General features: G+C 51.2%; 1 protein-coding gene across 2 annotated transcripts in view; it reads right to left on the minus strand.

The window, feature by feature from the left end:
• LOC135828402 (uncharacterized) overlaps positions 1 to 17391 on the minus strand; it is a 163343-nt gene that overhangs the window by 97205 nt on the left and 48747 nt on the right. The window lies entirely within an intron of this gene.

Below are 17391 nucleotides of genomic sequence, written 5' to 3' on the forward strand. Positions count from 1 at the left end.
TTTTACACATTCTACTTCCCCATAGCTAGATCTAGCTTTCCTTTACATTTCTGTTTCTTTTTCCTAGTGCGTGCTTGTGTCATTGAAGCCGAGACCTTTGGTCGGTGGAGCCCCTGGTACCTCACCATCACTGCTGCCCAGTGCAGCCCCTGCTCAGTAGCTGTTTGTTTTGTCCACATAATTATTTATTTTACGAGTTGGGTTTGTGAATAATAGTAAAAAAATAAAAATAAATACTTCCTCAGCGTCATCGAAATTGTCGCAGTTTGACTTTTGATATAAAACGGGGTATTTACTCACCAGCACTCGTACCAGAGGCAAGGAATCGGACATAGGCGATAATCATCAGTATAGGGTGACGGCAAAGTTCTATTTTCTGTTATTGGAAGCTGGAATTTTTGAACTAGACGCAATCTCTTCCCTGATGTCGCTGCGATGGTAATTTCGACTCGCTGAGATCAGTCAGGTGTTGCAGCCTGCACATTTCTCGTGCTTATGGCCATTCACTCAAGCCTCATCACTGTTTTACCTTAGCTGGGGCTAGAATGACTTCGTGGAACAAGTGGCAGTGCTTGGAGAAACATCGAGGGGTCAGCAAACTAAATGCCTCCAACAGCGATAAAATTTGTCGCTCTGGCTGAGACACTCAGTACGTGATTGTACCTGCAAGAGCCATGTAGACTCTACAAGTAGTGCTAGTGATGCACGCGCAGGTGCCGTACCATGGTATACCAGTGATGGTGAAAAAGACGTTGCGCTGGACGTGATAGTACACTTACCTGCATGAGCTGTGACCACACAGCTAAAATAAATGGGCATGCCACGGCTAAAAAAAGTTCATTTCAAGATCGAGGTGATTCCGCCGACGGTAATCAACCGACCTTGCAACGATCGTGTATTCTTCCTAGGCTTCGTTGGTGGTGAAGTAGAAATCATCCAGAGCTAGCAGACGACAAGCATAGCAGCTGTAACGGAATCTCAGCCATTCCGTTCCCCGGGACGCAGGACACAAAGGACAAGACTGGTTTGTATTACATTATATATATTGACAAGACGGAAACGGAGACAACACTCAAAGGGACGATCAAGAAGACTGACAAAAGGACTCTCGACTACAAAATCGCGCATGCTCATATCACACATGCACGCGACTAGACGAGACAGTTTGGGGAATGCCATCACACAGGAAAACAACACATCATTTTACAACACCTGCCCCCTTGATGACATTCCACAAAATCATAAAACGACACCACGTTCCACATGCACAACAGCAAAAGGAACCACAGCAAAACAGAAAAACCAAAACCAACCAACAGCTTACATTGTAGCACAACAAAACTGGGCCACGACACAGGGCCAAACCAAGACACAAGAGCCGACGCTCTCAACCAAGCCGCACCACAGGGCCAAACCAAAAAAACACAAGAGCCGACGCTCTAAACTCAGGCACACAAGGATAACCGAAACACGAGAGCCAAAGCTCCAACAAAATAATAACAATATGCGCTCAGCAGCGCAAAATAAATCTACAACGCAAATTAATGCAGAACAACAGAACGACGAGAAGAGCAACATGCCGACAACCAAACTCAACAACACAGCAATGAACTGAACAGCGAGAGAAACATGATCAGACAATTAAGCGAGCAAGACAACAACAAAGGACGACACACAGTCGGTGATGCCAGACTCATCCACTGGCCTCTGGCGAGCCACGGCCACACGCTCCATGCGGTACCTGCCGTCCCAGGCTCCAGTCCCCACCTTCTGCCGGTCCACCACCTTCTCTGCCTCCTCTCCGCGTCGTCTTCCGCTTCCACCAGCTCCTCATCTCTCCTGATCACCTCCATCCCCACGCTTACTATTATTTTGTTGACGACGACGAACAGACTCATGACAAACTTACTCATCCTCTGCGTCCCGGGTTTCGGCACCACGTTGTAACGGAATCTCAGCCATTCCGTTCCCCGGGACGCAGGACACAAAGGACAAGACTGGTTTGTATTACATTATTTATATTGACAAGACGGAAACGGAGACAACACTCAAAGGGACGATCAAGAAGACTGACAAAAGGACTCTCGACTACAAAATCGCGCATGCTCATATCACACATGCACGCGACTAGACGAGACAGTTTGGGGAATGCCATCACACAGGAAAACAACACATCATTTTACAACACAGCTCTTGTCCTGTGGAGAAAGTAAAAGCGCTTGAGATGAGGCGCGACCAACTTTCAACCTTCCTTGAAATATTTCGGAACGATATTTTTGCGTCCATTGACATCAGCGACGACGAGGACTTCATCTCTGCATGAAAACTCTCAGTCCAACTGTCCTGGAACGTTACTCTAGTCTTCAGACTATCATACTGTGTAATAAGGTTTGAATGGCTTAGCCTATGGAGTTGTCAGTAACAAGTGACAAGTCACTAGTCAAACTGCGACAATTTCGATGACGCGGAGGAAGTAAAATAAAAAAAAAGACGGCATCGGTGTAGTTATTGTAGGCCGGTATGATAATGGATACGGACTGGAGAGAACTAGAACAGAAAACAGGATGATGACAATAGTGGAGTGGGTGGGTGGCTTGATCCACTGCCAATGCGGACACAGCAAGAACTGAAATCAGGAACAGTGGACTTCGGAGAACAATGAGCGCGTGAGAGTTTGTTGGGAACAGAGCATGCGCCTTCTGTGTTAACATATTTTGCGCGTGCGTAAAAATTACTTTAACACAATCATCTGCATGCCGCACTCACACAATGAGCAACCAGTTTGGGGAATAGGAGGGTTTGTCAATTGCTTTGCCAGGCTCCGAGTGAGTGACAGCCTAGAGCTGTGTGAATGTGTGGGTATGGCAGCTGGGCAGGGCCCTGCTGCGGAGGCTTAGTGAGCCATATGAAGGCAGCTGGGCAGGGCCCGGCTGCGGAGGCTGAGTGAGCCGTATTGAGAGGCTGAATGAGCCGTATGAGGAGCCTGGTAAGCAAGGTTGATTCCCCAAATAGAGAACCTCCTATTCACTTTTAACTGTAGAGGGGATGCCACAGATTGTGGACAACAGTAGCGTGATATTGAGTTACTGAGTGTACAATCGGTACATTGGTGACATTCGGTTATGCTCTGGCACCCACAATAAGTGGGCTCAGTTTGTCTGATCAGAGCTCACCCAAGACTGGTGCTGCCAGCTTTCACGGCAGTTTGCATGTGAACTTCCGTCACGCGGCAGTGCAAGGCACGGCTGAAGTCTCCCCAGGAATGGACGGAAGAGCACGCACAGGAGTGGGCATATGAGCGGCGGTAGGTTGCCACGAATGGAATCGCTTGAAATCTTGCCGGGAGAGAGCGTCAGCAAGGATGTTGGTAGTTCCAGGTATGTGACGGGCAGTGACCATAAAGTTACCCTTGGCGCAGATGAAGAAGAGCTGCCGTAGGAGTGACATCACATTAGGGCAGCGACTGGTGCCAGATTTGAGAACAGCGGCAACAGTTTCTTGTCGGTATGGAAGCGGATACGCTTGCGACACCACTCGTGGCCCCACGTAGCACATCATGGTAATGCAGATGAGATACAGCTCCTTGAACGTAATGCAGAGCGGAGTGTGTTGTGGTGACCAGGTGTCAGCGAACCCAATGCGTGCCGTAAACTGCGCCATGCCCGATAGCGCCAGATGCGTCAGTTTCTATTAGGATGTTTCTGACCAGCGTCTCCTGGAGATCGAGGAAGAATGACTTGCCATTCCAGCCATCAAGTAGGTGAGACCACCAAAGCAGATCCAGATGACATTCCGGAGAGAGGCGGATGCGGTGATAGGGCTTGGAAGTGTTGCGCATGGCATCATACAGTTGGCGCATGAATGTACGGCCCGGCGTGATGACACGGCTGGCAAAGTTCAGCTTGCCCAACAGTTGTTCAAGCTCCCGTAGACGGCAGGATTGGCGTTGGCGAAAGGCCACTAGTCTGGAGTGGATGTCGTCAACCCTGTCCTGTGGGAGACAAGCCACTTTCTGGACGGGATTACTTGGAGCGTCATGTTCGGCTGGCCTCTCTGGTCCACTGGTCGCTCTGTCGTGTGCATGGGATACCATGTGAAGACAAGTACTACAAGCACCACTGTGATCCGGTGCTTGAGCATACCAAGACCAATGCAACGGTACAAGAGCATCTTGCACCCGAGGATAATTTTCCAGAAGTAGGGGTGAAAGTTGGCACTGAGATCCCGAGTTCGAGTACTCTGATTTTCTCCGATCGAATATTCGAGTATTCGAGTATTTTCATCTCCTAAAAATTGCACACCAAGGGCTTTAAAATAACATGATACAATCCTGATTGAACCGAGTAGCAGTCATTTTTCTCGGGTATATTGGTTGGTGGGTCATTTGGGCTCTCTCTACTCGTGAACAAATGTTCACCACACAGCCTGCACATCACCATCTGCCGACTGCTGCCCTGAAACTACAGATTTCTGTAGTAAATGCATGTAACATGTATGAACGAGTACTCTGATTTATTCCGAGTATGATTATTTTTGAAAAAACCGAGGGTATAATTGTTTCACCCCTAGCCAGAAGCTACAGATACTTGAGACGCCAACATCTCTCCGCAGGACCAGAAGATCAAGATTCTGTGGGATTTCGCCATCCGGTACGATCGCTTCATTGAGCACCGACGGCCTGATATTGTTCGGGTTGATGGACCTGCCAAGAAAGGCCTGATCATTGACATTGCTGTACCTGGTGATCCACGCGTTGCTGAAACGAAAGTTGAGAAATGTCCCAAGTACCCACTTCTCGCTCGCGAAATCCATCGCGTCAGGCGAAATAGCACGTCATAGTACATTTGAGACCAGTGGGAAGAAGATGACGACGTCCACTAATTTAGTATCTGTGCACACGAATGTGCTGTGTGTGTGATTGTGTGTGTCAGCTATGACACCAAACCCTGTGGTCCCATGCCTAGCGTGTAGGTCAGAACTAGGGCTGAAACGATCATTCAATAACTCCTAGCGATCAAACAAATACCATTAACGATCGATTTATTGGTTTTATCGATTCTTGTTGGCTCTACCCGTGTACCTCGAACACCAGTTTAGGAAGAAATTCCATGATACCTTTGCTATGTTAGAGATTTGTGGCACCGCACTGTTGATATCTGAATCTTGTCATCACCCTCTGGCAACTGCTCACGTCTCCGACCTCTCCCAGAAATGCACCAAAAAGACAAAGTCTTCTCTCCCAATCTCTTTCAAAGCCATACAACAATTGTATTGCACTTGAAAGTACATGATTGCGCTCGTATTCACTATCGGATGGAGTGCAAGGGCTAGAATGCTGTTACTGATATGCATGCATAAAAATTGTTAGCACTCGTTTTGAACACTAACGATTATCGATTGCACTCTTAAAACGATCGATATGAGAGTTATCGGTATAATTGTTTCAGCCCTAGTCAGAAACATCCTGCAAAAATTGAATGATGTACTTGGTCCGGCTCATTGCAATTGTCGCTTATCCCTCACGCACTTTTTGACAATTAAAACCCAGTCCAATCACGATATCTAACTTACTTTTGCTTGGAAGATCGTGATGGCAAGATCAAAGGAGGCACCAAAGAAAAAATGATCGCGATTTTAGCGCTTTGAATCACGATGTATTCGACTTTTTTGGGACGTGGGAATCTGGCCATTCACTGTCTGTGTTGCCAAAATCCAAGCGCAGCGACCCGAAGACTGGAACTGTAGCACGGGCAACTGACATCCTGGCCTGGAGAGCGTGACAGGCACGCGTGCACGGAAGAGGAGTATGAGCGTCATGCTGAAGAAGAAAGGTGTTTTTGATGCGATGCGCCCGGCCGACGTGTTGGTTGTTCCTTCTCTTGGTGGACCTAGCAGCCGCATTACAAGAGTCGTGGCCAGCGTATCCAGCGGAGCGTATGACAGCTGTCTGGAGAGGCCTGTACGCCTCATTCGAAGGCTTTGTTGAAACACACTGGGGTGACACACAGGTCACACTGCCCATGGTTCCTTCAAGCACCGAAGTGACAGCCACAACTGTTTCTTTCCCATTGCCGCCATACCATAGGCTGAGAACGCAAGAGATACTCTACCAGTCTACGCCAGCTAGCAGCTAGACACCAGCAAATGTCAGCTCATGTAACGGTGCGGCGAGAGATGCAGAGTTGAATGAACTCTGGAGCTGTATTACTAGTGTGAGTGGAAGAACGCGCTCCTTCGCTGATATATTTCGTGCATTTTGCTTACCTTGCTTCCTTTCTTCGACTCGCTTCACCTGATTCCATTGCTGAAATTTGTTTCTTGTGGCGGAGAGTATTCATGTATCATGCTTCCTCACTATGCCTGTTGGAAATTTCACAGAGCGGTAAAAAAATCCTGTTCTTAGTGGCGATAGATAAGCGACAATTGCGATGAGCCGGACCAAGTAGGTTGAACGATCGCATTGCCGACCATACATTTTGAGATCCTCTTCGTAGCATACCTTCCACCATTGAAATTTCGAATTTCTTGCTGAGAGGGGTAGCTTGCAACCTCTATATGGCTTGTTCCAGGCATGCTGTGAAATGGAACCCTGTTGAAGTAGTGGCAGTGATCTGCCCTGCAACTGCTACAACAAAAAATGATTCGATCTCAGAAAGCGTGAGACCGCGAATCTCGGTTGAATATTGAGTATTTCAAGCCTTTTCACGATGAAGATGGAGTTCTTTTTGGAGATGGACATCGCGGCAAAGGACATAGTTTCCGACTTCTGGCGTATGATGAAGCAAATGATTATTTGTCCAGTCAGGTCGGTAGCCTAACCGTCGGTAAGCTCGTGTTTGGATCCCATTCTGCTTAATGTGGTAGATCACAAACAATTTGATATCGCACAAATTGAACTCTGCATCGTATGTACGGTACGTCAGGCAAAATTACTGGTCAGTCGGCAACACGCATTTTTTCACAAAAAAATTGCGTTTCACCTGCTGGGAGTCATTTGAACTCTCCATCACGTGGGGCAGCCGCTGAGGTCCAGGTTTCTCAGGACTCCACCACAGATGAGACCCAGCTATTGGAACTAGCCGCCCTCGACAGTGGCACGGAGGCGGACGATCCGGATTCACCTCCAGGGACACCCCCGTCAGGCGACACTTTGCTGTTGGCTTCTCTGGACAGCCCTGTGCCAGTTGGCGAACCGGAGGCAAATCCCAGAGCTCTACCTCAGTATAGAAGAGCTGCTGCCGTCAGCTTCACCCTGGGGACCATGGCAGCGGAGGAAACTGCACACGTTATCAACAGCGCCTATGGCGAGGCGGTTCATTACCGCCCGAATGCCTTCGACGTGCCTCGAGGTTCAACCGGGGAGGCATTTGTTACCCAACTGAGCCGATACCTGCATGTGTTTGGCAATGGACGGACCTACGAAGATCAAGCCCTCAAAATTGAAATGGTATACCAGCTGCTCCTGCTTCAGAAGCCCTACCAGTTGCTGCAATCATCGTATGCCAAATGCTGTGGTAAAACACTTCACTTTATACTTGTACAATCATGCACACACTGTCGCGGACAGCTGGCCAGCAGCTGCCGCGACAACTTCAAGATGGGAGAGAGACCTGGTTCGTTGTCACTTCTTTCACCACATAAAGAACACTGCTTGGAGAGAGAAAACTACCGAGAGTAGGACACGAAGCACTACAACAGAGCGCTCCGAAAAAGGATTCGCTTGCACGGCAGCGTACGCATGCCGTGCCAGCGTACTGTGTGCAAAAATGTGAAACCAAAAATAGATTATCATGATTTTGCTGCGTGCAAAAACCAGCCAGTTTGGGAAGTGCATCGTACGCGCGTAGCGATCCCGCGAATGGCGGCTGCACTGGAGCGCTGCCAGTGCGTGTATGCAAAAAAGGAAAATAAATAAATCAGAAAAATGCAGTTCAAATAAATCGACAGTTCGATCGAAGAGATCAAATAATTCCACACATGCAATTCATTTCAGAACAAGATTATAGAGCGAAGCTAGTCATGTGTCAAGCTACCTTACTACAAATACTTACTATACCTAGAACTTAGCTATGGGCAGCGGACCTGGACCATATCGCTCCTGGGATATACCTTAGGTAAGAGTGCGACGTAAAGACAAATTGTAAATACTGTAAATTCAAATTGCACTCGTAACATGTATTCAAATATTGACAGTCCGACATTCGCACATATTGCGACAAATGCCTCAGGCGACGGATGGACCAATGGCATGCGGGATCAATCCCGAAGCTCCTGCGGGAATGCAAAACAATCCACCGGCAGCTCAGTAAAGCACGACAACGGCAAGACAGAGTAGGCACGCAGCCGGACATTGCCAGGGACTTTGCATCAATGGTCACCGGAGGGAAATTGAAGGCGGCTCCAGGGGCGTAGCCAGGATAGTGATCAAAGGGGGTGCCACGACTTTCCCCACACAAAAGTACATGCACTTATGTTGGTCCTTTCATGCACATTATTCGATCCGTGAAATGGGGGGGGGGGGAGCAAAATTCGCCCCTAATTCGACGTTGAAGATCAATCAGTGAATCATAGTGGCAAATCTCCAACCAGGGAGTAGTAATACTTATGGTATTTTACTACACCCTGGCCTGCTTCCAACTAATGATGGACTAAGTCCTGGATGCTGCTTTCTCCAGGATTATCACACTCTCCATCGAACTTTCAAAGTGGGATTTCTCGTGCCATTTTTCCCCTTCGTCATGTTTGATAGTGTAGTAACACATCCTTGATCAAACCTACACTATTTCCCATAAAAACTCAAAGTGCACTTCAACGTTACTTTCATTCTTCTACTGCTGTATCCACACTTGCAATGCATGAAAGAAACTTTGCCTTTCCACAACGAGACCAATTAACATCGAGAACTACATTATACAAAACATAGCGGGAACAAACTGCTAAGTCTGACGTGTGCTTTCCGGCCTTAGACCGCGTTGCTACTTCCTTGCTTCTACCAATGGCGTGTTTGTATGATTCTTTGCTTCTAACAAAACATGTGGAGTGCCATACAAATCATGCGCTGAGCCTGCTGAGACCTGATGTGACACTGCACAACGGCAGGTACGAAGCGGAGTTCCCTTGACTAGAAATTTCATTGCAAAATGGCCGATCATGAGACAAAAATTAATAGTCCACTGCATGTGGATTGGTTTCAGATACATTGTACTTGCAGGTCTGAACCAGGGAGTAGTGTAGTGGTTCTACAAACGCACCAAAGACATCTTGTAACTAGCTTCGTTACTACAAATCACAAGTGTGTGGGAATACAGAGAACGCCAGAGAGATCAAAGGAAAAGCCAGGCAGGAAGGTACAGCTAAAGTGCGTACGGTACAACTGGCATGTCGCACAGCGCGGCCGGATGAATGCATACATGTTACATAAAAGGATACAACGACAAACAGTGGGATGTGCATCCACTACATCTCCCCTCTGAGATTAAACAGGCTATAATAGAGAAGATGAGGAGTCCAAAGACTATTCGATAATGTAGGTATTGTTTGTAGAGCAAGTTGCAGTGAAAGAGTGATGCGCAGAGACGACGGCAGATACGTCTCGGCACGTTGCTGAATTAGCATGATTCAATGAGGCGGTTGACAGGCTGAGGAGCTCTAGCAGAGCGACGGACTGGATCAGCTGCTGTGCCACCGTACTCAACCTCGACTGTCGGCTTCTCTGCTTCTGGCAGTGGCAGTCGGATCAAGTGACGACGATTGCGGCGAACAGTAGAGTGACCAGACTCAACGAGGTAAGAACGATTGGACACTTGCTCTACTATCTTGCCCTCCCGTTCGAGATCGGTGATGAATACACGGTCATGAAGCTGTAGAGTCGCGAGAGGCTTAGCTGCATGCCGTTGGTCGTAGTGCAACTTCTGCTGTTCCTGGGACTGAGTTTCCGATTCCAGAATACTAGGGAGATCTGGCCATTTCGGTTCCAGCTGCTCAGGCGTTGCAGGTAGACCGGTACGGAGCTGGCGGCCATACAATAGCTGACATGGGGCATAGCCGTTGCTCAGCGGTGTCGTGCGGTAAGCCAAGAGTGCATCTTGCTGGCTTTCGGCCTTCCGCAGGAGATTCTTGGCGGTGCGAACTGCACGTTCCGCTTCGCCATTCGACTGAGGATACCGTGGACTGGAAGTGCGATGGGTGATGTCGTTTGCTGTGCAGAACTCAGTAAACGCTTCGCTGGCAAACTGAGGACCGTTGTCTGTAACCAAGGTGGACGGGAAACCATGCTCGGCACAGATGCGGTGCAGATGCTTGATGACAGCAATCGAGGTTGTGGCAGTCAGCGGTACGACATCGAGGTAACGCGAGAGATAGTCAACAATGACGAGGTAAGTCGTGCCGTTGAATTCCATCAGATCTGCACCAACCGTGTGCCACGGCAGTGTTGGGCGTTGGACGGGTTGCAGTGGTTCGGTCGACTGGACGCGGTGTTTGGTGCACACTTCACACGTAGCGACCATCGTGTCGATTTGCCTTGACAAGCCTGGCCACCAAATGGAATGGCGGGCGCGAGACTTGCACTTCGTTGCACCTTGATGTCCCTCGTGGAGCTTCTCGAGCATCTCAGGCTGCAGAGAGGGTGGCATGACAATGCGGAAACCATGGTACAGCACACCTTGCTCACAGGACAGTAACTGGCGTTCATGGAAGTATGGGCGCACAGTGTCGTCGACATCACGTGGGTTGCACGGCCATCCGTGTTGGACGAAGTGGAGGACTTGCTTGAGCGTCTCATCTTGTGTGGTGGCGTCAGCAATGTCACGGGCTTTACCATCCGACACGATCTCACCGATGTAAGATGTGAGGTTGATGCTGATCTCGTCTTGGAGACTAGGCGTGCCGTCACAGGCGAGCGGAGCGCGAGACAGAGCATCGGCAACAACTAGCTCTTTGCCAGGGACATACACGGCGGCTGGATTGTACGTGAGCAGGCGCATCAGGAGGCGTTGACATCGCATCGGGACACGGTTCAAATCACGCGTATTGATCAGCGGGATGAGTGGTTTGTGATCCGTTTGGACAGTGAGGGACGAGTTGCCGTAAATGTAGCCGTGGAAGCGCTCACAAGCCCAGACAACAGCCAAGCACTCCTTCTCGATCTGCGCGTACTGTTGCTCAGTAGTGGTGAGGCTGCGTGAGGCAAATGCAATGGGGCGCATTCCGTCGTCATGCTCCTGCAATAGGACAGCTCCCAAGCCGTAACTGCTGGCATCAGCGCTGATGACCGTGGGCTTGGTTGGGTCGAAGAACGTGAGGCAGGGCGCATTGGTGGCAAGCTGTTTGAGCTTGTCCAGGGCCTGTTGTTGTGTAGCAGACCACTCCCATGCGGTGTCATGCCCCAGTAGAAGACGCAGTGGAGCGCTGACTTCCGAGAGATTGGGAATGAAGCGTGACATGAACGCGAACATGCCGAGAATGCGCTTCAGTTCCGTGACGTTCTTGGGCGGCTTCAGATTAGCGACGCTGGACACTCTCGCTGGGTCAGGGTGGAGACCTTTGGCGGAGAAGATGTGACCAAGGAACTTTACTTCGGCCTGACGCTTGTGACATTTCGTCATGTTCAGCGTGACGTTGGCTTTCTGCAGGATGTCTAGTACGGCAGCTAGGTTACGGTCGTGTTCTTCTCGCGTACGGCCAGAGACAATGATATCGTCCATGTAGACGAACACGCCGGGGAGCTGGTCCAGAAGGTTGGTGAGACGCTTCTGGAAAATCTCAGGTGCTGATGTGATGCCGAATGGCAGTCGCTTGAAGTAGAACCTGCCGAACGGCGTGATGAAGGTGGTCAAACGGGCAGAGTCGGGACTGAGTGGGACTTGCCAGAATCCGTTAGCAGTGTCCAATGTCGTGAACACAGTCGCTCCGGCCAGTGAAGACAGGGCATCTTCTAACGTTGGCAGCTGAAATGTCTCCCGCTTGACAGACGCATTAAGACGCTTCAGGTCGACACAGATGCGTACCTTGCCGTTAGGTTTGAGGACGGGCACCATAGGCGAACACCAGTCTGTGGGTTCGTCGACACGCGCAATGATGTCGCCATCTTCCATGCGGTGCAGTTCTTCACGTACTTTCGAATACAGGTGATGAGGAACTCTGCGAGCTGTGAGGCAGTGATACGGTGTGGCGTCGGAAGTCAAGTGAATCTGCGCAGCAGGACCAACCATACACTGTACGAGTGGGACTGGACCTTGCACTTCAGCCAGACGCTGGACTAGACCCAGTGCTGTGCACGCAGATCGGCTGAGCAGGCTAGTGCTGGCACCATCTAGAACAAAGATGGGTATGGTAGTGGACTGGGATTGAAAGGAGCAGTGAGCCTCAAATACACCCAGGACCTGCATAGTCTGGTCATTCGCTCCTCTCAGCTGAGCACTAGTAGCAGATAAGGACGGCTTGGGCTGCAGTGTATTGTATGATTGCACGGACATGGTAGAGACATCAGCTCCAGTATCTAGCTTGAACTGGACTACACTCTTTCCGATAGCTAGATCTGCCAACCAGGGTGAATCACTTACACTTTGTGCGCACGTCGTGTGGCCAACAAATAGAGAGTCCGGAGAGTCGTTCGTGACGGCAGAGGTGGACGGTTTCGATCGGCAAACTCGCGCGAAGTGGTTGCGCTTGCCACAGGCTTTGCAGCACTGGCCTCTGGCTGGGCACTGATCGCGTTGCGAGTGGTGGCTTCCACCACAGTTCGGGCACTTCGATTCGGTCGCAGGCGGCGTTGCTGCAGATTTGTAGCTACCATGCGGTCTGCTCTTCGGCATAGATCGACCACCACGGTGCGACTGGACAGCTGAGGCTGAGGCATCATCGTCTGAAATCGAGCTGGCGGCGGCCAAGCCACTGCGCGATTGGGCTGCAACCTGTTGCTGGACAGTTTCGGCGTGCCGTGCGAACGCAACAACTTTGGCGAGAGTTTGCTCGCTCTTGTCTTTCATCTGCAGCTCCCGACTCACCCGCTTGTCCAGCATGTGGGCGACGAAGCGGTCTCTGATACGCTCATCCTTCGTGCCAGCAAACTCACAATACTCTGCAGCTTTGTACAGAGCACGGACAAACTCCTCTACGGTCTGGCCGGGTTGTTGTACAAGCTGTTCAAATTTAGCCCGTTCATGAACAACATTGGTAGAGGGGCGGAAGTACGTGTCGAAAGCACTGACGACCTCGTCATATTTCTTCTTGTCGTCCTCGGATAGTCCGAGTTGGTACTCGAACAAGGAGTCGGCGTTGGGTCCGAGAGCATACAACAAAGTGGCCACCTGATTTTCTCCCGGGTCGGAACTCAGTTTGGTGGCGGCACGAAAACGGGTGAAACGGAGTTTCCACGCGGGCCACTGGTCCGGTGAGCTGAAGTCGAAAGGCGCTGGAGGGTTGAAACGAGCCATCACCGCTCACGAGGCCAAAGACTACAGAAAAACCAATTCTGACACCATGTAGTGGTTCTACAAACGCACCAAAGACATCTTGTAACTAGCTTCGTTACTACAAATCACAAGTGTGTGGGAATACAGAGAACGCCAGAGAGATCAAAGGAAAAGCCAGGCAGGAAGGTACAGCTAAAGTGCGTACGGTACAACTGGCATGTCGCACAGCGCGGCCGGATGAATGCATACATGTTACATAAAAGGATACAACGACAAACAGTGGGATGTGCATCCACTACAGTAGTACCTACTACTCCCTGGTCTAAAACAGGGATGGCTACAGTGTGCGATGTGCAGATTTGCGCATGTGATCAGCGGGTCTCTCTCTCCCTCTCTGCTATGGTCTCTCTCGAACCAGCTGTGAACCAAGATCGAAATTTTTGAGGGGGGTGCTTTGGCACCCAAAGCACCCCCCCCCCCCCTGCCTACGCCCCTGGGCTCTCAACCTTCTAGAGTACGATACCCCAGGAGGAGTTCTAGACCTTGATGAGAAGATAGGAAACGAAACGGTCCGTGACATTCTCATCTCCAAACCCCCGGACACTCAACGTGCCAAACCCAACGCTCTGCTCGAAAGAGATGCACCTGCACCACCACATCCAATCTAGTTTGAGTCCCTGGCACGGAAGGTAGTGCGACGTGCAGCCCTCAACACCCATGGCTCCGCTGGGCCCTCCGGTGTCGACGCGGACACTTGGCGACGGATGTGCACCAGCTTCGGAGGCGCCTCAACTGAGCTGTGCGACTCCATGGCCCTCTGTGCACGTCGCCTGGCGAGCAACTACGTCGACCCGGCCATGCTGGAGGCATACGTCTCATGCCGACTCATCACCCTCAATAAGGATCCAGGAGTGCGGCCAATCGGGATTGGGGAGGTGCTGAGACGGATCCTCGGAAAGGCCATCCTCTTTCTCCTCCGAGACGACATCCAAGATGCAGCTGGCAGCTTGCAGCTTTGCGCCAGGCACGAATGCGGGGTAGGCGGCCATCCACGCCATGCGCACCGTGTTTGAGGACGAGGAGACCGAGGCCATCCTACTTGCCGAACGCTTTTAACACGCTCAACCGGGAAGCCTGCATGGGTAACATTCAGCACCTCTGCCCAGCGATGTCCCCCATTGTCATCAACACATACCGCCAGCCCGCACATCTCTTCGTCGGTGGGGAAACCATTCTCTCCAGTGAAGGGACCACCCAGGGCGACCCCATTGCAATGCCAATGTACGCCCTGGGTGTTCTACCACTGCTTAAGTCTGTTCTACACCGGGTGCAATCCAGGAGTGGTTTGCCGACGATGCAGGAGCCGGTGGAAAGCTGATGCCGCTGCGAAGGTGGTGGGAGGCCTTACCGAGAAAGGTCCTTCCTACGGCTACAATCTGAACCCAGCCAAGTCTATTCTGCTGGTCAAACCAGCCTATCTGGACCGGGCGGAAGAGTTGTTTGCCGGCACAGGAGTTGAAATCCACACAGAAGGATGCCGGTATCTTGGTGCTGCGATCGGCTCACCTCAGTTCGCAGAGCACTTCCTAAGTGACAAGGTGCAGTTTTGGACTGGGCCAGTGAACCGCCTCTCCGACATTGCCATGTCTCAGCCTCACGCTGCGTACGCTGCTTTCACCCAAGGGCTAAAGGGAAAGTGGGCCTTCATCTGTCGCACTATGCCGACCACAGCCACCGCCATGGGGCCGCTGGAGAAGGCCATTGCGGAGACGCTCATCCCTGCTATCACCGGGCAAACAATCAACAGGAAAGATTGCGGTGTGTTGTCTCTCCCCTGCCGCCACGGTGGTCTCGATATGGTTAGCCCTACGAGCTGTCCGACCAGTACAACTGGTCCCGCCACGTCGCCCAATCCCTGCTCTGCGGGCTGCCAAAAGAGAGGTACAATCCCGCTCCCGTGATGCTACCCGTACCCTCTCCGTTAGCCTGCGCGCATCTTTGACGCCGGACAAGCAGCGAGTGATGGACTTAGCCGCAGAGCGCGGCGCCTCAAGCTGGCTAACGTGTCGACCACTGAGCCGATACGGTTTCGCCCTCTCCAAGGGTGAGTTCAGGGATGCCCTCAGCCTTCGCTACAACTGGAGACTTCCCAGGATGCCGGCGACCTGTGGCTGTGGCAGTCCTTTCTTCATCGCACATGCCCTGTCGTGCCCAACAGGAGGTTACCCCTCCATCCGACACAATGAGATCCGAGACGTCATTGCTGGCCTGCTGAAGCGTGTCGCCACGAATGTCGCAGTGGAGCCTCACTTACAGCCGCTCACCGGGGAACAACTTCGCCTCCTCACTGCTATCACTGACGACAATGCTCGTCTGGATGTATCAGCCAATGGAGTGTGGGGAGGGCGGTTTGAACGCACATTTATCGATGTCAGGGTCTTCAACCCTTATGCGCCTTCAAACCAGTTCTCCTCCCTCCCGGCCACCTACGTCCGTCACGAGAAGGCTAAGAAGCGGTCCTACGAACAGCGACTCCGTGAGGTGGAGCACGCATCGTTCATGCCTGCAGTGTTTTCCACCACAGGTGGCATGAGCAAGAGCGCCTCGTCTCTCTACAAGCGCATTGCATCGCTGCTGGCGGAGAAGACGTGTGAGCCATAACAGTTACTCGACAACCATGGCCCTTATCCGCTGCCGCCTTAGCTTTGCCCTTGTGCATGCTAGCGGCATGTGCATCCGTGGGAGTCGCTCCCTCTTTCCCCTCGCGTGCACCAGGGCCTGCTCTAGACATTCAACACAGCCCGGTCAGAGTGTACCTGGCGCATGCAAGCCAGCCGGGTCAAGCCGGGTCAGATCATCCGGCAGAAAACAACCAAAAAGCCTGCTCAAAACGCAGGAAAACAGAAAGGCGAACTTATTACCCGGAAATCGGAAATTTTAGAGAACATCGCGACGTAATCCACCGCTGCTCGTCTTCCTTTAGAAATGCGTCTTGCACAAAGCGCATGACATGGATAGACTGGCATGGTCGTAGTCCAGCCAGGGTCGACCTTTCTTCCAAGAGTCTTGGAAAGCGTGAGTTCTTTTTCTCTTCGCTGTGGGCTCCATCGTCCAAATCACCAGTCGGCTGAAAACTTGCAACTGTGTCAAAAGCTATAGACCTTATTCGATAACGTGATCTTTGGACTCGCCTCCAGTGATTTGTCGTAAGCTGGGGCACGCGTACGTGAAACGAGTGGCAAGAAAGGCCCAGTTCGTACAAGGGAGTAGTAAAATACCAGTATTCTTCCTACTCCTATGTTCCCACGCCGAGTCCACTGTGCACTGAGTGCAGGTCTCTCGCCAATCCCTGGTCCCTGGACCCCGGTTCACGTGATTGTGACGTTTATCGAATAAGGTCTATAGCCAAAGTTACGCTTTTGACTGCCTGCCCCATCGACTTTGAATGTCCTTACTTCCTGCTCGCCGCTGGCCAGATCGCGCTCAAACCAGTTGACCCCAGTTGACCCGAGCCGAGTTTCTGTCGCTTGTAGACTGTAGTGTGTACGGTTGCGCTAGATTTGCAACAGATGGGGTCCGCGAGTCGTAAAATACCGGTATTTTAGGAATCCATTGTCAGTTTGAGACATTTTTCAGCCGGGTCAGACTGGACCCGGTGTTATCTGTTCAGCCAGGTCGTGCAGTTCCCCAGCCGGGCGCGTGACCCGGCCGACCCGGCTCTCCAGCAGGTCCTGTGCACTGGTGGACTGCCCTGCCTCTCTCGTTAATACTGAGGTCGTCGTTGTACGAGTGTACTGTAAACAGTGAAATTATTGAGGTCTAATTTCTGCGAAATTCGCGACCGCGTGGAAATCGCGAAATTTAGACAGCGCGAAAAGGAGATCCATGGAAGGTGTAGCATGAATGCCAGCAAATTCTGCAATCGCAAAATTAAAACCTCGCAAACCTGTCCGGATTCCGAAAACGCGAACTAAAA

This window comes from Sycon ciliatum, chromosome 12, assembly GCF_964019385.1.
Source record: "Sycon ciliatum chromosome 12, ocSycCili1.1, whole genome shotgun sequence".
NCBI lineage: Eukaryota > Metazoa > Porifera > Calcarea > Leucosolenida > Sycettidae > Sycon > Sycon ciliatum.